Source organism: Maniola hyperantus, chromosome 10 (assembly GCF_902806685.2).
Source record: "Maniola hyperantus chromosome 10, iAphHyp1.2, whole genome shotgun sequence".
Lineage (NCBI taxonomy): Eukaryota > Metazoa > Arthropoda > Insecta > Lepidoptera > Nymphalidae > Maniola > Maniola hyperantus.
The window spans coordinates 4,901,036-4,922,112 of record NC_048545.1 but is presented as its reverse complement, the minus strand read 5'-3'; the positions used below and the strand labels follow the sequence as shown (position 1 = coordinate 4,922,112).

At 36.1% G+C, this 21,077-nt stretch overlaps 1 protein-coding gene across 1 annotated transcript in view; it reads left to right on the top strand.

The window, feature by feature from the left end:
- Nucleotides 1-5,195: 5,195 nt before the first annotated feature.
- Nucleotides 5,196-21,077, top strand: part of pb (homeobox proposcipedia) — a 74,788-nt gene continuing 58,906 nt past the window's right edge. The window contains exon 1 of the mRNA XM_034972698.2: nucleotides 5,196-5,435. The gene's annotated coding sequence lies outside the window, so the exon portion shown is untranslated. The remainder of the gene's footprint in view (nucleotides 5,436-21,077) is intronic.

Genomic DNA, 21,077 nt, shown 5'->3' with positions numbered 1-21,077 from the left:
TTTGTCCCAGCTTTTCTGCCCAGGGCCCGCTTTCCTGCTAAGTCCCTGCCGTTTTGCCACGTTCTATTGCATCGTCCCGTCGCAGATCGTTGGCTGTTGCATATTCTGCTCAAGCAATGTCAATCCATGACAAATTTAAAGTTTCATCATCTGGCCTTGGGACCATGACTTCCTTTCCATCTACATTACAAGTTACCACTGTAAGCTGTAGTTCTGAGGATGTAACTATTATATATTCTGTGCCAGTACGTAGTAGGTACCTAGTACCTACGTATCCGAATAGTGAAGATGAATTTCTTGAACTTCGTCTGCATTATCTCAAGAATACTACTTACTCTCTTGTGCTGGACTCTATTAGTTAATACTTACATATTGTTCTTAGTTTTCGAACAGAGTACAGTATGCGGCAAAAAATAATGTAGGTACATCGACCAAAAGAAGAATATAGCGGAACAAGAAGGAGATAGCGGATTTGTAGCACTATCTCTGTCGTTGAGACCGACAAGACGTCATATGTGACAAAGACAGCGCTCTACAAAGCCGAAATGTCATTCTAAAGGCCGATGTAGGTACATTATTTACTGCCGCGTAACCTAACGTGGTACCTAGTGGGCTAAATTTTCTTACATTATTAAGAAAGTTTAGGCCACTAGGTACCATTTTCGTCTGTTTATACTATTTTCTTCTGTTTTCTACCAAGATATGCTACGTCAATCTATACCTAGTAGGTATAAGATAAGGTTGAGTTAATCTAGGGAGATATACTACTTTGGTCTACATAATCAGAAGAAGACCCATCAACCATCGCTATCTACTTTCTTAGTTAAGTAGATTTCTTTCTCTTTTGGTTGCCTGGAAACTTGATTATTTTTTTCGTCCTCACCTCACTGATTTATCTTTTGTCAGGACTCTAGTTTGAGCAGGAGTACCTATTTCATCTCTTCTTTTCATCATGACGTGGGTAGTTAGCTTCACAGAAATTCTAAGTTTCAGTGGGTACCTAGGTAATTAATTAATGTAGGTATGAAAGTATAAGACAAAATATTTTTGATAAAACTGAACACAGATACGGTGTAAAAATTAAAAAAAAAATGTAAAAGCTAATGGCTAAAACGTACTTTGAATAGCTAATGGCAGCCGACCGCTAAGCGGAATACTTAAATAAGTTTTTAACTTTATTTTAATTTTTTCTTTTAATCTCCTCCTGAATATTCAACAATATACAAAGCCGCCTGATGACAACTGGATATAAAGGTTTAATATCGTTATTCTGGTACCTATACTTAAGTTCAACAGAGCTAACACAGATTTAGGTTAGAATACCTAAGTACCTACCAAATTTTCCTTCATACTTAGATATTGTGGTCCCCATGGAACCTCCACCGGAAAGCGTAGCGTTGGCAGACACCCCACTAGGTGGACAGACGACATCAAAATTCAGTGTGGTCATTCAGTATTGGATTCAGGACAAAACCGTCGCGTGTGGTAGTCCCTAAAAGAGATCTATTTATACCCAAGTATAAGTATGTCCAGCAGTATACCTAGTTGTCTATATCGGTTGACGATGATTATTATGTATGTTTCTTTCGTTTGATGTGGTTATGTAGACGGTAGACTAAGTACGTTCCGGTGAAATGCCGCGGAGGAACTGACCAGGGGTGCCTACATTTTCACTTACCACCAGGTGAGATCGCAGTCAAGGGCTACCTTGTAGGTAGGTATACCTAGGAATTTAAAAAATGTGATTCTGCGTGAAGAACTCGAAGTCGCGGGCAACTGCTAGTCTGAAATAAGGTTATCTGGGTTATCACAAAGCGTGCAGTCAATGCAATAGAAGGAAAAAAGCTGAAATCGTAGGGTGTAATTAAGACGACCCACCGCATCGACCTCGAGCCCTTGACCGAGAGCCGCAGCCCTAATGAGTTCGCCGACAAGCCCGACGCGCGACGTCGCGCTACGACTCTCAACATATTGATTTGGACTCAGACACCTTGTACTTATGAGCTTTATTTTTTTTTTTTTTTTTTTTTTTTTTTTTAATTTTTTTGTCTATATCAATATAGGCAAAAAATTTAAGCTCATACAAGGTGTCTGAGTCCACGAACCCAGCCATTTTTTAGGAATTTTGTACATTCGTGATCAAATATAGTATAAGTAGGTAGGTATAGTAAATACGCGGCAGAAAGTATTGTACATCGACCTTTAGAAGGAGATAGCAGATTTGTAGACCATTGTCTCTGTCGTTAAGACCGACAAAACCTCATAAAGGAATGAGTGACATGAGAGAACGCTCTACGAAGCCGAAATGTCATTCTAAAGGCCGATGTAGGTACCTACTTACATTACATTCTGCCGCGTACTGTGCCTAGGTAGGTATGTTTTATCACGTATATAAGCTAACCCGATTCGGGCGAGCGCGGGTGACGTGCGGCTGTGCGGGGCGTCCCCTCGCCTCATACCCCGATTGCCATCTCGACCTGTCGCGGACTATAGGTAATTTGAAGTGAAAACTTCTTTAGGCGTGATGGGCGATTTTCTAAAACTTCAACTCAAGTTCGCGTCACCGATATGCTAATGTTAGATACCTACTAGTGCTTGAAGTAGGTACCTACCTACCTACCTACCTACCTACCTACCGATAGATGTAAAAACTAAACTAATTTTAACTAAGCTAATTATGAGATTTTAATTTGAAAATCAAAAAAAACCACTAGGTATTAAGTAGGTGGGTAACTACCTATTTTATAGTTTTAAGTTTTCACTTCTGTCCTGATAATGAAAATATAATTAATATAGGTAGGTACCTCATGGTATATAGTAGGTAATAGGCTACTTGACACTTTTTTTAAGTTGGTCTTAAATGGTTAATATTTGTCCTATTATATCAAAAAAATTAACACTATATTTTTTTGCGCCCTAATAACCGTAAAACTTTAATTTAAAAATATATTTTTCTTTGACAGGTGAAAACACTGGTCGGCCATGTTTGGCCGATAGATTATCTGTGCTCTGACGTCATGCATTTGTAAACAACAGCATAACCTCCCAAAGTTTAATAAACATGACTTCTATACTAGTTTACATGAAAAATATAGTAATTATCGTTATTGTATCATCCGAGAAAGTAAAAAACGCATCGATAAAGACCACAGGAAAGTTGTGGATTAGAGTGCCCAGTGAAATAAATATACGTAACACGCAAAGACTTGCTTAAAGGGATCCTATATGACTAACGACTTCAACCCAAATTTATTTTTGCAAAGATCACTTTGTTGTAAGTCTTACTTAATAACTTATTCAATTTATAAAGAGAAAACGATATTTTTTTACGTTTACTATGAGTTTTTAGAAATATATAAAAACAAGCTTATGCACGTGACTTCGCCCGCGTGGACTTCATAAATTTCAAACCCCCATTTAACCCACTCAGGGGTGGAATTTCAAAAAATCAATTTCCTAGTGGATACCTTCTCTTTACCTACAAAGAACACACCCACCAAATTTCATGTATCTAGGACCAGCTGTTTAGGCTGTGCGTTGATATATAAGTTAGTCAGGACTCTAAATTTTATATATATAGATACTACGTTAGTCCCCGCGTGACATAGGGATGACATTTCTTTGTTTACATATTTAATGACGTCACATCATGGCTGACAGCGTTTCAAATAAAAATAAAAACTGTATTTTTTTAAATTGGATTTATATATCCATCCTGCGTTTTTAATAATTGTTATTGATATATTTCGTTGTCTTAAGCAAAATACTATAATAAATAATCATTTATTGGACGAAATTAGATATGAGTCAAGTAGCCTACTTATTAGATAAGGCTAGCTTTAAGTTTTATTGTAATAGGTATTATACATGTAAAAACCTCATGATAAAACTTCATTAAATACGTAGATAGCTAGATAGGTAAGTAGGTACCTACCTAAGTAAAGGTAGGTAAGAGGTAGGTACAACGACACATTAGAAAAAAATAAAAAAATAAACTTGTCATTACATGCTCAAAATAAAATGAAACAGCATAACATAACCCAAAAATTGATCATTTTTGAGTCTTAATATGAATTCCAAATTTTGGGAATGGGTACCTACCTATAGGTAATCTTGTTATTTGGTAGGTTTCGCAAACTAGTTATCAGTAAATAGGTGATATCCATAAAAACTGAGCTATTTAGTAAATAATATGGTAAAACATTTATACGACTTTACGAAATAGGTAGGTACGATTGCCAATCATTCAAATAAGTCACGAGAATTGCATCAATTGCTAAAGATGTCGCGACGCCATACTTATTGTTGCATTGCATTTCTCATGCAATGTCCCGTTCGCTAAACAAAAATCAAACAACAAAAGGAAAATGCCGACGAGCCGGTTACTAAACTTTTTTATTTCCTTTCGGCGTGACTGGAGCCGCCAAACGCAAAAGGTACTATGTCGCGGCCGAGGCTCAACTTAAATCCTCTGTACATAAAAGGCTTAACTTTCTCGAAACAGGTTTTCTTTAAAGACATTTTGTTTTTCAATATAAAAGCACCAACACGAACGCTCCGCCTACACTTGATTTAAAATTAGAACTCTTGCGTGACAAACGCCGGTAACACGAAATTATATGCTAAAAAGTTAAACTTTATTTGCAGGTGATAGAGCACAATATTCTACGATAGTTTATCTGCAGTAAGGTGGGTTGCTCCGTAAATGCCATTGGCCCATTGGCGCTACGTGAAACAAACAAGAAATATGTGAGTGAGAGAGACGGCACTAATCAACGGGTAAGCCGCTTGAATACTGTCAATGAAATTAAATTTTAAATGGTAAAAATATCATTTAATAATCTAAATATTTTACTCAAATACCTCAGTTTTTCAAAAATATACCTAACTACTTTTCTTAAAATTTTCCTACAACCAAAAACGCAATGAAAACAAAAAGAGACAAAGAATATTTCGACTCTATAGTAGAGACAAGGATGCAAAATATATTTTGTATGAGCACACTCTGTCGTATCGAAACTAAGTCCACAATGAGGATGAGAACACTTTGGAACGTACGCCGTTGTTATAGAACATAAATTTTGTTACTGGCAAATTTAGACTTGTTATGTTTTGGATTCGGAGGTTGTATGGAAATGGGCATGGCGGCAAGCAAGCAGTGACGACTCGTTTAGTAGACAGTTGACAGTCGCCACGCCACATTGACATAGCGATAGAAGCACTGATAACAAAATATCTATTGATGAAAATTTTTTGCTGACTCTCCCGCCTAGTGTTTTGTTTATTGATGGACGGATCAAAGTGTATCGAAAGAAGTTTTTATAAACAAATTTTATAAGTGAAGTGAAGTGTGGTGAATATAAAGTTAATAATGACAAAAAGTGTTTTGGACTGGTCGTGCCTACTTTGAAGGTTATTTGTTGTCTGTTTTTATCGTAAGTTCCTGCTCACTTTAGAAAATGAAATTGATTGATATCTATAGAAAGTTAAGATTAATAAATCTTAGCAAGCATCTTTACTTCGCCACCATATTAAAAATATACCCTCACACAAATGTATAAAAATACTACAGTTGAAATAGTAGCATACCTAGGCAGGATCTAGGTAGGTAGGTGTATCTACCTAAAAATCTACCTACTTATAGTACGCGACAGGTCGAGATGGCAATCGTGGTGGGATCGCCCTACACACCCGCACACCCCCTGCGGTAAGCCAGTGCGGGCGAATGCGGGTGTGCGCGGCGTCCCTCCACCTCATACCCCGATTGCCATCCTGTCATGTCGCGTACTATAAGTAGGTATCTATTCTATTTGGAGTTCCCGCATCGAGTTTTAGTGATACCACACCATGCTATCTTGAATTTATGTGATAAATCCTAATCAAATAAACTAGGACCCTACCTAGCTAAGACAACAGGCAACAGCTGATGTCATTCACTGACAACTAAGAATTCTATTAATATTATGGTCTTCAGGCAAAAAAAAATTTGTCAGCTCTATAAAATCGAAACTAAGCGATATCATATGGTGCAACTGGACCTCTAAAAGTTTTATCCCACCCGTTAAGTTTAATGACACCAAACCATTTTTCATGTTTTATTACTTAAGTAGATATGAATTTTTGTGTAATTCTTGTCAACCTTCTATGTTATCAACCGATAAACGTTACCTGCTGGGTAAGTATCTTGTAGAGGCTTCCACAAGCCATGGTCTTGCCACCTGAATCCAGCGGATCCCTGCGACTGGTTTGATTCGTCTGTCCACTGCACTGTAGAGAAACTCCCAGCATAGGTGGCTCTTTTCATCGCCCGCTGAGTGATTCTGAGCTTATCTTTTGAGGTAATGTTAGTGACCATAATATGGTCACTAAAGTATATTATATTATACTTAAAGTATATTATACTTATGTCAGTGTGGGTCATCAAAAGCAACATGAACTAGTAGCTACCTACTTATTCGATGACTTTAGTCTTTAGGCACAAAATAATTTGTCAACCCTATAAAATCGAAACTAAGCGATATGATGTAAGTGCATCTAAAAGTTTTATCCCAACCCGTTAAGTTTCAAGATGCACCAATACACTTAACATATTTTATTTACCTACTTAGTTAAATTTTGCATTTTTGTTCTTATCTTGTCAACCTTCGTAGTCATCAACCGATAGACTTCTACTGCTGGACATAAATAATATAGATATCTTATAGGGGCTTATATAAGCAACGGTCTTGCGCCACCTGAATCCATGCGTTCCCTGCAACTCGTTTGGTTCGTCTATCCACCGTAGAGAAACTTCGAGCACACCTAAGTACTAGGTGACTCTTTACATCGCCCCATAAGTGATTCTGAGCTTATCTTAGGCCCATAATGTTAGTGACCATAATATTGTCTCAGATTTGTGTATTATCACTGACAATATTATGAGCTATTCGATGACTTTGGTCTTCAGGCACAAAATAATTTATCAATCTTAAAGAATCGAAACTAAGCATAAATGGTGCAAGTGGACCTAAAATTTTTATCCCAAGTTTAAGGATGCATTTAACATGTTTTATGCTTACCTGTTTAGATAAATTTTTCACTTTTGTTCTATTCTTATCAACCTTCGATAAATGTCCAATGCTGGGTATCTTGTAAGGGCTTCCACAAGCCACAGTCTTGCGTCGCGTGAATCTAGCGGTTCCCTGTAACTCGCTTCATTCGTCTGTCCACCGAGCAACCGTAATGAAACTTCGAGCATACCTAGGTGTCTCTTTCCATCTCCCGCTGAGTGATTCTCAGGTAACCTTATGAGGCGCGTAATGTTAGTGACCGTAGAGTAGTAGAGTGATATTGTCTCAGATTTGTGTGACATCACTGGCAACATGAACTTCTCGATGACCTTGGTCTCAGGCACAAATCATTTGTTAACCCTATAAAATCTAAACTAAGGGTTACGGTGCAAGTGGACCTTAAAGTTTAACCCAACCCGTAAAGCTTAAAGATGCATCAATCCGTTTAACATGTATTTTATGCTTTAGTTAAATTTAGCATTTTTGTTCTATTCTTGTTAACCTTTGTCGTCGTCAACTGATAGATGTCCACTGGTGGGTATCTATCTTGTAGGGGCTTCCACAAGGCACTGTCTTGCGCCGCCTGAATCCAGCGGTTCCCTGCTACTCGTTTGATTTGTCTGTCCACCGCTGCACCGTAGAGAAACTTCGAACATACCTAGGTAACTCTTTCCATCGGCCACTGAGTGATCTTATGAGGCCCATTAGGTAGGTATGTAAGTGACCATATTATTGTCTCAGATTCGTATGCATATGTCACCATTAGCAAGTGACAACAGGAAGTGCCTATTTATGGTTTTTAGAATAATTTGTCAACCATTAAAAATCGAAACTAAGCGATATGTGTGTGTGTGGAGGTGGACCTAAAAATTTTATCGCTTGCTGCCTACAAGTTATCAAAAGGTAAAAATATTTTTTTATGATAACACACAGGGCATTTCTTACTCATCTAGCCTTATCTTACCATGGGAAATAGTTTGTTCCTACAGAATTTTGTCATTATCATAAAATTTTACTTAAAGGTACTACCTAACCTCTAACCAAGTAGGTAAGTACTTAGCTACTTATCTACCTGAAACTTTGAATATTTCCTACTGAGTACCTATCTAGGTGTTAAAAAAATTAGAATTGATACCTAACCTACCTATGCTGGTCCAAATTATTTACCTTATCTTTTTGTTTCGTTACCCACATTTATTTTCTGTCTTTCAAGGTGAAATCATAAAACCTTAGACATCTGATTTCTATTTTGCTTCCTGTTTTTTACACTATCTAGGTACCTGTGATTTAAAAAATGTTTTTAAATAGGTACTTACTAAGAAAATTTACAACCCTAAACAAATTCGTTATTAATCGTAGTATATCTACCGAATAATCGCACTGTCGTCCTACATTTGGTGTAACATAAATATGATAGAGCTAAAGCGTAGATAGGAGGTTGTAAAGATACCTAATAGGAACATAATATAGCGTTGTTAAGTTTGATATTCAAGCTACAAGCAACTGATACGCCATATCGGGCCCGCCTCCGTCGCTGGGCGGATTGCCCTGAGGAACACGCCCATCCGAATACACAATACACTAAACTAGCACCTACGATAACTTTGTGCACTTGGAGAACTACATCCTCAAATGCATTTAGCTGGGTTATGACTTCTAAAGATTAGAAAATATAAGTAATGTAAAAATTAAGAATAGGTAAGTCTATACCCCAAAAATGCCTACGTCCTTTTGACTCACATGATCATAACTTTTGTTTCAAAATTGAGGAGGAATTTGAAAGTACTGAATATAGTGAGCCATGTCTATCATTTCGAAAGCACAGCGCGTGATTTGCAATATTGAGAGAAATAGAGCTCTTTTCTGTTTGTAGTTGTACATTGTATTAAAGTGATGTAGACTAATTTTCTAGGGTTGATGTAGATATAGAGCTTATAGACAAGCTAGGTAGTAGGCAGGAATCGTAAAAAAATTAAGAGTTTTGTTCACCTAATAGAATTTTATGGGATTACCGGCCACCTTCAAACTCCAATAACTTTCTCAATCTCTTGTCACACGTTACAATTATTCAGGTGCAATTGGTTTAATAGTAATTCTGTTTAGCGTCCAATTAGTGTAAAAAGTAAACGATGTTGAGCATCTATGCCCTTCTACAGACTAGTTTATTATACCTTGATACCTACTGTAGACAGGGTCATGCCTCTGTGAAAAATGTGTTGGCGGCTCGAATTGTGTTAAAGTCAAACTTGTAACCAAATATGGGCTAGAGATTCTTACATTCAGACAAAATCTTGTCTCCTAAAAAATGCTTTATTGGATTATTAAATTTTCATCGTCAATACGGGTAATAGAGTAGCAAAATAAATATTTCCCGACCTCAGCACCCTCCGCGATCCATCACGAATCTCGGCTGTTGTCACGTTTACGACTCGAATCACTCCTATCTTCCGCTATAACACTTTGTCATAATAATTCCACCAGTATCATATTAGTTAGGAACTAGCATATGCCCTTGGCTTCGCTTGCATGAAATGTAGAATGACTGGTAGTTCTTTATTAGTGAGAGTCTATGTTAAAGAGAAAACCTAAATTCCATCCAGTATCATATTAGTTAGAAACGAGCATATGCCCTTGGCTTTACTTGCATGAAATATAGAATGACTGGTAATTCTTTATTAGTGAGAGTCTATGTTAAAGAGAAAACCTAAATTCCATCCAGTATCATACTTATTAGTTAGAAACGAGCATATGCCCTTGGCTTCGCTTGCATGAAATATAGAATGACTGGTAGGAAATTCTTTATTAGTGAGTCTTAAAGAGAAAACCTATAACTAGCAAACTTTTAAGTTTTTGGGCCCAGGCGGTTTGAGGCGTACCTACTTAGGTAAGTATGTACGTGGTCAGTTTCTTTTTTTGTGTATTTAGATAGGTATATCTACCTACCTATAGATACTATGTTTTAAACAGGTCTGCTACCTTATCGGATTCATGTTCATTCATAGCAAATAAAAAAGTATGTACCTACTGACCTACCTAGATAAATGCGCAAGAAAAGTGCGCAAGTGTTAAACCTGGTGTAACGCTCGCTCTAAGTATCTTAATTTTTTTGTTAGAACTAGGTTTTAGTAAAATTTGCATTTACCTTTACGCCTTACGTATTTTTACCATGTTTTTGTTTGGTCAACCAGTTGACTTAACACCGTCTTCTTATTCAGTAGGTACCACCATACTGGCATGTGTCCTATGATACCTCTATCAAATGTTATTTATAAATCAAACATAGAAAAAGCTTCTCTTTCAACTTCAAATAGATAAAGTGCATTAGGTAGATACTTTATTTAAGAGAAGAAGCTTCTTACATCACAGTTCGCACCCTTAGTAATCCATCACGATTCACGAATCACAGTTGTTGTCGCCTTTACAACTCCAGTGGCTTTTATCTTCCGCTACAATGCTCTCAGATATTTCATCATTTTATTAGTTACACAGATATTATATCACTGGTTATTTAATGTCAAAGACGAAATATTATTCAAATGACAAAAATTATTTGTCACAAAGTTTCATGGCAGCAATCGGCTTTGCATTGAGCATCCCACGACATTCTGCCGTCATAAGGAAAAAGGGCACAACTAACATTTTTTCCGAAATTGAGTTATATACATATTCGGAATCAGAAAAAAAGGCCCATCTGCCAATATTTTTTGTACAATTTTAGGAACAAGATTAACAAAAATACCGTAAGCTTAAAAGGCACAACTGAGCTACTTTTCATGTTTGTGTACGTAAAAAGATCACATCTGACTAATAGTACGTCAAATTTCACATATGCACAGATACTGCTTTTATGTGTAGCACGAAAAATATAATTTATTTACTTGAAAAGGCATAATTGACCTGCATTAAATATTAAAGACATAACTACCACAGATGTGCTCTTTGGTTTAATTTGTTTACCAACTAGACCTTGACATTTAATTTAAAAAAAGGCATAACTAGCAGTTATGCCTATACTACCAAAAATCTTTGACTAGAGGTGAAGTGAGGGGGTCGAGGTATGAAGCGAATCCCGCCAGTTGTGCCTGACATGTCTCGGCGAGTCCACGCTTGTCTGTGCTGCGATGGTAAGATTAAGTTTTTGTTACATTTGCATGCTTTTATTATGTAAAACTTCTTTTGTGACACAATAATATGATTTATTAGTATTTATTGACGAAATTTTTGAGTGATTAATTGCGATTTGGTTTTAAAAATATGATGACATTTTTAGTAGGTACTGTATCGTAAATAATTTAGAATACGAGACACGCAATAATTGTTAACTGGATTCTGTCCGTTTATACTACAAAATAAACTTGATTCTTTTTTCAGCAATATGGAATCACGAAGCGCAAGATTAGTTAGTGCTGCTTTACGCAATAATAATTCTGTAGGCGAATGGTCTCCCGCGCCGTCAACAAGACGTGGCGTTCAACACTCGGTGCAAGCATCAAGCTCGGAGCATGTTGTGGTGCCGCACTCTGTGTTAGATACAGGGTTAGATTTTGATTCTGATGACTCAGTATTGGATAAAATTTACGAATTACCAAAAGTACTGGAGAAAAGCAGCGATAGTGATGGTTCTGACTCAGAAGACTTTATACCATGTTCGCAGCCAGTTTCAGGAAGAACAATTTTAGAATCATCGGAAGAATCAGACAAAGAACCAAACCATGTTCAACTGCCTAAGAAAGGAACTATTAGAAAGCGCAAAACTTATAACGTTAGCATAAAGGAACGAAAGAGACTGAAGAAGGAGGAAAAAATACATACAAAATATTTTGTAAAACCTGGATGTCACGAAGATGTCTGCAAAAAAAAGTGTTCAGCACGCTTTACAGAAGAGTATCGCAAAGTCGTGAATAGCAATTTTCGAAAAATGACATGGATGGAACAAAAATACTTCTTTTTGTGTCATACTATGTTAATACTACTTATGTTAATTTGTTAAGTAACAGTTAATAAATGTAAATTTTTTAAGTTTTGATACGATAATTTTTGTTACCTTTTCAAAATAAAAGTTTTATTTAAATGCCCTAATTGTTTTTTTATCTGTTTTTTTGTATAATTATTAAAATAAAAAGGCGCATTTTACTAAATATGCCTTTTTATTGTATAATTTCATATTTTTTCACAAAAAGTCAGAATGAAAAGCCACAATTGGGTAGTTATGCCCTCTATTCGTAATATTAATAACTTTAATTCATTTTTTATGCTACATTGAAAGAGAAAATGTTGATTATTTAATAAATGCAAATAGAATAAAAACTTATATTTCAATAATCGTATAGAAATCGTGAAAATGAATTTATTTTAATTCATCTTTTTTCGAAAAATAATATTGTAATCGATATTTTTCGCCAAAAACCAATAAAAATTTTAAACTCGATTTTCTCCATATTTATAAAATGTTAGATGTGCCTTTTTTCATTATGACGGCAGACATAGTGTCATAACTTGTTACATTTTAAAACGCCATACCACAGGATATAATATAATAGTACGCCATACCCTATTATAAAACTTGTTAAATACATTACTTACGTATTAGGTATACTAATATCTACGCAGTACTGCATAAGTACCTATGGTAATATTTTACGGTTTGAAAAGAGCTGTTCAGTTTTTGCCAGCTCTTCTCTAGTAATATAGTACTTTTTGTAACCTGTCATTTGTGTTTTGTGCTGCATTAAAGAATATACATACATATATAGGTAGTAGAATCTGCTTTCCGACTCCTGATAGGAATTGAATTACTTACCTAATGATAGGGCAGGACTCTAATTTGTCTCCTTAAATGGCATAAGTTGGTAATCCATGAAACAAAAGTTATTTCATTTCATTTAGCTCTTAGGTTAAAAATATTATCACCATCATCTCACTATTGTAAATTTTTGTATGGAAGATTCAAAAGACCTTGTGAAGGTTTACTGAACGCTCAGATAAGAAAATACAATTAGGCCTCCGTTATTAAAAAACTGGTAACGCGAAGACAAAATAGAAGTAGGCATAGTAGGTTACTAAATTGAGTAGTCCTGCAAAAACTACTATACGGCCGTATCTGTAGAAAGTTAATAAGCTGCTTGACAAGTTATAACCAACTGATTAACTTTGTGACGAGCCATTGACGTCCATCAATCAAGTGAATAGATACCTACTTGCTGCTGCTTTATTAGCAACTTCATAGTTTATACTTAATACGGTCTTAAGTTGTAGTCTCCTAAGATTATATACAGTTACGTTTTACCTACTTGCTTTATGTGGTGGTACTTCTATGTAAGTACAATTTCATATAGGAGATGATCATCGTAGTAGATATAGGTAGGTAATGGTCTTCATGTATCCTTTTGATACGTTCTTTTAGAACTTGTGCCAACTGTGTATTTGGATCCGGTGATCGTGTTGGTGGGTTAATTCCGGAAGAAGAAATAGTTGGTAACATACCTACATAAGTTGTGAATGGAGTTGGCAGGAGCTATCAAACTATTAATTATTAGCGTTGCGTAGGGATGGTAGGTTCTGATATGAAAAAATATTTTCACCACTATTTAAAGTTATCTTGGAAAAAAATGTTTGTCTAAACAAGTAGGTAGGTAGATACTTACCTAACTAGAGCAGAAACATTTCACTATAGCTACCCATTCCAATACAAAACCAGATTTAAAATATTTTATTTGTTAAGCTTATTTCCCACTACGAGATATAAGTTACCTACCTATATTAAAGTCCGGCCAAAATAAACATTCAACATTTTTAGCCCTATATATGCGAATTATTGTAGCCTTGAATGTATATTTGGAACGAATATTGGGAACACTAATATAAATCGATGGGGACTTTTGTTCCCAACATTCGTACCAATTTTTAGCCCTATGTGAATTATTGTAACCTTGAAATGTCTATTTTGACCGGACGGATAGGTAGTATAATTTATATTCCGTAGTGTGAAATAAGCTTTAGTTTAATAAAATATGCAAAGCGCCATGCAGTAAAACTACTGGTAAGAATTTTCAAGAAAAAAAATGCAAAAAGCACACCAATAGGTAGTAGGTAACATACTTTTAACATTACCATATAAATAATTTAAATTACTAGGCACACATAATAAAAAGCATTATGTATGCAGTTTTTGTTTGGTGCAAGAGATAGATTAGAAAGTTAATTGTAAGGCACAAATACAAGTTCCAACGATGACTCTTGAGATAATTTCTAATGGAGTTTCCAACGCGCCCACACTTCACATATGGAGATTTTCTCTTCACATGGAAAACTTATTATTCCAACTCCTATTAAATAAGAACGTAATGAAATGCGCAATGTGTTTTGAAGCATCTCAAGCCTACCTACTAATTTGTTCGTATGAAACATTCTAATCATGCAAGTTTAATTTTGAATAGGTCACCTCCTTCAATTTTCCATCTTGCTCTATCTAGATTTAGAGTACAGTATAGTGATAGGCTATAACTGGATATTTACGGGATACCTACCTACACACGAAATCTTACCATATTTCAATCGGCTTTTTTTTAACTGACCAAGCGCGAGTCAGACTCGCGCACTGAGGGTTCCGTATAAAACGGTAAGGGCACTTTTGTTAACGAACCGCAAAACTGAATTTATTTGTAGAAGTTTATTGTTAATATCAAAAAACTGTGATAGTTAGAGCGAGCCTCCTAATTACCTATTTCAGACTTTTCGACTGGTAAACTTCGGAGATAAGGGGAAAGGAACGGTATTTTTTTCGTCATTTTGCACGATAAATCATAAACTATCAGTCATAGAAATAAATAAAAATCTATTTTAGAATTTACAAGTAAACCCCTTTTATACCTATGATACCCGACTTGATATAGGTAGTCCTATCTTACTTCGAAAACTGAAAATACTAATTATTAATTCATGAACACATTTTAATTTTTTCTGTGATGGAACCACGAATCACGGTTTTTTCTTTTACTTGTGCTATAAGATCTGCCTACCTGCCAAATTTCATGATTCTAGGTCAAAGGGAAGCAGGTACCCTATAGGTTTATTGTCAGACACGCCAGACAGATGAACAGACAGACAACGTGGTGTTTTGGTACATACCTACCTTCCTACTTACTAACATTTTCAAAATTGAAAAAGCATTAGTTAAAAGATCGAGTAGATAATATTTTCTTGCTTTCTCAGTTTTGTAAAGGTTTGTGTTTTATCGGCCGCCAGTGCCATAGTGTGAAATGAATTGTACCCCAATAGATTTCATATGACTAGTATAAGTTTGGACACTGTTGAGGGATTTTGAGGAATTGGACTTGGTTAATTGGAATTGGAAAGGCCTATGTCCAGCTGTGGACGCAAACAGGCTGATGGGTTGGATTGGATTGGATTGGACTTGGTTAGAAAAAAAAATCTCGGTTAAAATAGACGTTGGCTAATGTTTGCGTTTATCGTATCGTAAACGACTGAAGGATGTCGTAGGTGTTAATAAGCTCAGTTACGATTACTCTTTATGTGACCATCGCATTGCGTGGGAATTAAATTGTATTAGACAATGACATGAGGCAGGCGCCAGTGATTCTATCAGCAGAATTCCTCGATGTCCAATTGTCTCCTCCAGATACCGTATTCATTATGTGACTGCCTGCAGTTAGCAAACTTCTTGGTAGAGACAATCAGAACGGCCATGTTTTAACTTTTAATATTCGATTTTTGGAAAAATGTCCCATACTGGGTTTTGATATTGGGCAGCCGTACTACGAAAAATCTATTATGCGAAATTGGCGAAATAGTACCTACCTACTTGATTAAATGTCAATAGATAGCAGCAAAACAAAAATTGCTATATGGATTGCTAGATTGATTGGTCAATCCTACAAAGTCATTCAAGCACTAGGTTCCATTACCTAATTAAATAAGATGTAGTTTCTATTAGTAATAATAATATAATAATAAATCTTTATTTGTTCCATAAAAAAAGTGAAATACAATTTTGCTTAAAATTACCCTCGACCCCCAAACTAGGTTAACCCGTATCTTGGGTATCTTTGTATCTTTGGTTTATTACTAAGTCCGTATATATTAGCATGCATAATTTTAAGTTTACCTATTATTAATGGTTTTGTATAGATATTGTCCCAAATAGCTAAATTGGCGTTGTGTAAATGTAGTTCTTGTTCGGGTATGTCTATTTTAGGTCGACGTCGGGGAGTACTGTCCGGTGGTGGTATTCGGTGCATCCGGTGGTATCGGGTAACGCTTCTATCTATTCTACCAAATATCTTTTATTAGTAGGTAGTTATACATAAACATTTCTATAAATACCTACTTCTGTAAAGGTATAGTACCTTATTTAAAAAAAAGTATCCTACCTTATTTATTTATATAAAATATACCTAAGTAGGTACATAGCAGCCAGTGGGCGGCCGCACGCCATTCTATTCCCCGAAGAGGAAATCGTTACGGGCAAATTGGGCCCTAACCACTAAACTAGCGGCACGCTATGATGGCCGGTTTGACGTTTGTCCGCTCATGAAGTTCCGTATTAATTGATAACGACTTTGAAGGAAATAATTGTATTACTTTATTGACGATAGTGATGTGCAGAGATTCATAAATTTTATCGAATGTAGTTTTAGGTTTAGGACTCAAAATTTATTTATTAAATTGATTTCTTAAATGTATACAAGTGTAGAAAAATCAGTTTGCACCATTTAAGGGGTGAATGTACTTGTGAATATGAACAATTTTCACTATGTGGACAAACCTCTGAAATCGCAAAAAAATATCAATAAATTTTTAAAAATGGAATCTAATACGATCGTCACATAGGATCGCTGGCTAGCACAACTACTACCTCCGGCAAACTCGCGTCAATGCTCAATGCAAAACAAAGCAGTTTCGAATTGACGTTGCTTCGAAAAGTATAAACTGTCAGTGCAATGCGATTGTGATATAGTTTTGACCTGGCTTTGGATTTCAAATATTGATACTGCATTACTGTTGACCCTTGCTCGTTAATTTGGACTCTGTTCAAGCCCTTTGTTGTGGATTTCGTCGATATGACCGAACGTACGCAGAGAACTGTTCTAAATAGTCAGACACGTGAGTTCCTAATACGCCTTCGTAACTATTTCGATCGTGAAGCTCAAAATGGAGGGCCAATTTTACCTATAACGTCAGTGGTTGAACGCGTAGCTGATGCGCTTAATATTGGACAACGAACTGTTAGACGGATAACTAAAAAAAAATATGGCGAGACTGGCACAGAAGAAAATAAACTTCACACACCAAAAAAGAGAAAACGAGCAAAACCAGTCGTAGGCATCGATAGCTTTGATGCCGATGCTATCCGAAGACATGTTTACGGCTACTATTTACAGAAGGAGTATCCAACAAGAAAAAAGTTGGTGCATTCACTGAAGGAAGCTGGATTATTCTTCGGTGGGGAAAGTTCTTTAACGAAGATTTTGAAGACCATTGGATTTCGATACAAAAAATGTAACAAACGCAAAATATTGATGGAAAGATTTGATATAGCGATGGCAAGGTATACTTTTTTACGGCAAGTGAAAGAAATCAAAAATTGGCAAAATGTTGTGTTCTTGGATGAAACATGGCTTAATGCTAACCATACTGTAGGCCGTTCTTGGAACGATGACACAGCAGCATCTACTTCCAAAGTTCCTGTAGGAAAAGGATCGCGACTTATAATTTGTCACGCCGGAACCATCAACGGGTTTGTCGAAGGTTCTCTCATGGCTTTTGCGTCAAAAACCACTGGAGACTATCATGAAGACATGAATGGAGAAAAGTTTACTGAATGGTTTACCTCAATGTTGTGTAGCCTCCCTGAACCATCTATTATAATTATGGACAACGCCCCATACCACTCGATGCAAATTGACAAGCCACCTGCCCAATCCCAAAAGAAAGCTGATATCGTCGCATGGCTTCGTAAAAATGGCGTAGATGCAAACATGAATATGTTAAAAGCGGAATTAGTACGTCTTTTAAAAGAAAACAAACCAACCAAGATCCGATACGTCATTGACGAAATAGCATTAGAACATGGGCACAGAGTTATACGGTTACCGCCTTACCATTGTGAGTATAATGCGATTGAGTTGGTGTGGGCTCAAATTAAGGGATATGCTGCAAGACACAATACAGAACCCCCATTTACCACAAAAAAAATGCTAAAATTATTAGAAGAAGCTTGTGAACATGTGACTAAAGGAGACTGGGAAAAGGTTGTGAATAGAACTGTTAAATTAATAAGGGAAGATTATGAAAGAGATGTGAAAATAGATAATATTATAGAAAACGAACATATAATTATTAATGTATGTGATGATAGCAGTGACGACAGTGAAAATAGTAGTATGGACGAATCTGATTAATTATGGCCTTTTGTGGCACCTTTTTCGGTATCTTTTGTATTCATATGTTTCTTGTGTGCATATAAAGTATGTATATTCATTTTCGTTCAAATATTCAGTTCGTTCAAATAAATTAAATAAACATATACATTTTTGTTTTATTAAACCTATTTAATCAGGTACAAAAACAAAACTTAATTGTTTTTTGTTCGAGAATAAATTGACATTCCACATCACTATTGTAATGTGTCAAACCGGCCATCATAGCGTGCCGCTAGTATAGTTGTGGCGGCCAGTCGCGACCCGAACTGTCACGCAGATGTTATTTACCTACCTACCTACTTGGACTTTTTAACAACCAAATTCATGCTAAATAGGCATGTTAATCTGACTAGTTGCGTAACTTTTAAAACTGAAATAAATACTCCGCTATACCCTATACCTAATCCATACTTCGATTCTAATAAATGCGAAAGTCTGTCTTTGTTTTTGCCAGCATTCTAGTTACACCTGTATATCTACCTATAATAAACAGTCTATAGGAGTTACAGCTGTTGTACCTAGACAGCCAAAAAGAAGATTGTTATATTACATAGGTATATCACCAAGTACCTACGGTGCATTTCATTATTATAAAAAGATAGAGTAGGTAAAAACTTTATTACAGAATTATACCTACACATTTCATTCAATAATCCACAATCATATCAATAAAGGTTTATACGCACTAAATTAGAAATATTGTCATTTCCTAAGCTCCGAGATTTGAGTGAAATGTCGTTCTGAAAGTGGAAGCCATAAACAAATTCATAAGTAGGCTATGTTCTCCATTTTATGCGTTTCTAAAGGCCCCCCTCGAGGGAGCTAAAGTGAAACGCGGCGTAAACCAACACCCTTGCAAAAAACAAGAGGGAAATGCTACAGAGCTTGGGAAATTTTAAAATGTCGACCTCGTGGTGTCAGACAAAGATTTAAAAAAATCAGTCAAGTGCAAGTCGGATTCCTACACGAAGGGTTCCGTACCTACTATCGTACCCCCAAGAAATAACATTTTTTAATTTTTGTCATTTTTCATAGCGGCCATTTTGAAATCCTTACTATTTGTTGTTATAGCGGCAATAGAAATGCACATTCTGTGAAAATAGTTTTAAATTTCAACTCTCTACTTAGGTACTTACCTATTATGGTTCACGAGATACAGCCCATTGACAGATAGACGGACGGACGGACGGACGGACAGCGGAGCCTTAGTAATAGGGTCCCGTTGGCACTCAAACCCTATAAGTAAATTACGCACCTTCGTCAAAATATAACTGCACTCATATGGATTATCCCGGGATCCTTTCGACTAGGATGAATTTAGTCCTCCAAGAACAGTCGTTTGTAGCACTAATAGGAATTAACCACTCGAACCGGCAAATTAATATTACCTATGTGACGCGGCATGTCGTAATTTAATTATTGTTATGATTATGCTAGTTACAAATGTATTACATAACAAACCTTGTGAGGCAAGTATACCACAGCCACAGCCTTGTGAATACTTAGCGCAATAGATCACTTAATCATAGCCTTCCTTGAACTCTGCTTGTTGACGCTTGATCACTAGACAATCTTGACATCAATCTCATAATATTAACTGCATTATGGCCTTTAAGTTCATAGATTTCATTAACATAAGCAATAAGCATAGATGATATTTAAACTGCCTTATTCACAAAAATGCAGTGTCCCTTTTTAATGTTCTTCAGCTCTCTAATGTTCTCCATATCCATACTATAATAGTATAAACACGAAAGTGTGTAGGTATGTCTGTCTATCTGCTAGCTTTTCACGGCCCATTCCTTTAATCGATTTGGTCCCGGAAAATCAAAGAGTTCCCATGGGATTTTTAAAAACCTAAAGCCACAAAGACAAAGTTCCGGGCATCCTCTATTGTTACCGAGGTAGCTTGCATCCTGGAGACAGAGTATATAAACTACTTTTCATCCTAGAGAATTAATCGCATCGCAAACCTATCGCATTTTTAAAAACCTGAATCCACACAGACGACGTCACGGCCATCATCTAGTTTTAGAAAGAAAGAATGAAAGAAAATAGAGAAAGAAAAAACGTTTAGTCTTTGAAATTTTTGGGGTTTGGTTATGGTTTTGAATAAATGTTCTTCTTCTTAGACGCTACAGTCTTGGTGGACTGGTCGTAGTCCTTTTAGCCGTGGTTCGCTATACAATTATTGCTCATATCCACCGGGTGCTTGTCTTGCACTCTCGTGAAATGGGATGGGATTTCCATTGTTGCTTTTATTTGATCCGTCCATTTCATGGCCCGTGGGCAGTCTAACATGTGATCTGGTGCCTTCGACTTTCGCTTGCACGCTAAAAAGTATTCTATAGACAAACAGTCACGCCTAGATACGTGAAAAAAAATTAGGATGTGAGCTTGAACGATAAAGAATGGAGAATGAACACTGCTTGGTGCAATTTATTAGCAGTATTTTTAGTATAGGTAGGTTAATAAAATAATATGGACTTCTTCCATGCAGGTGCAGAGTTACGGCTTTATCAAAAACAAAAACAGCCAGTGAAACAATTTTTCAACACAAATGCACAACAAATTAATACCAACAAGA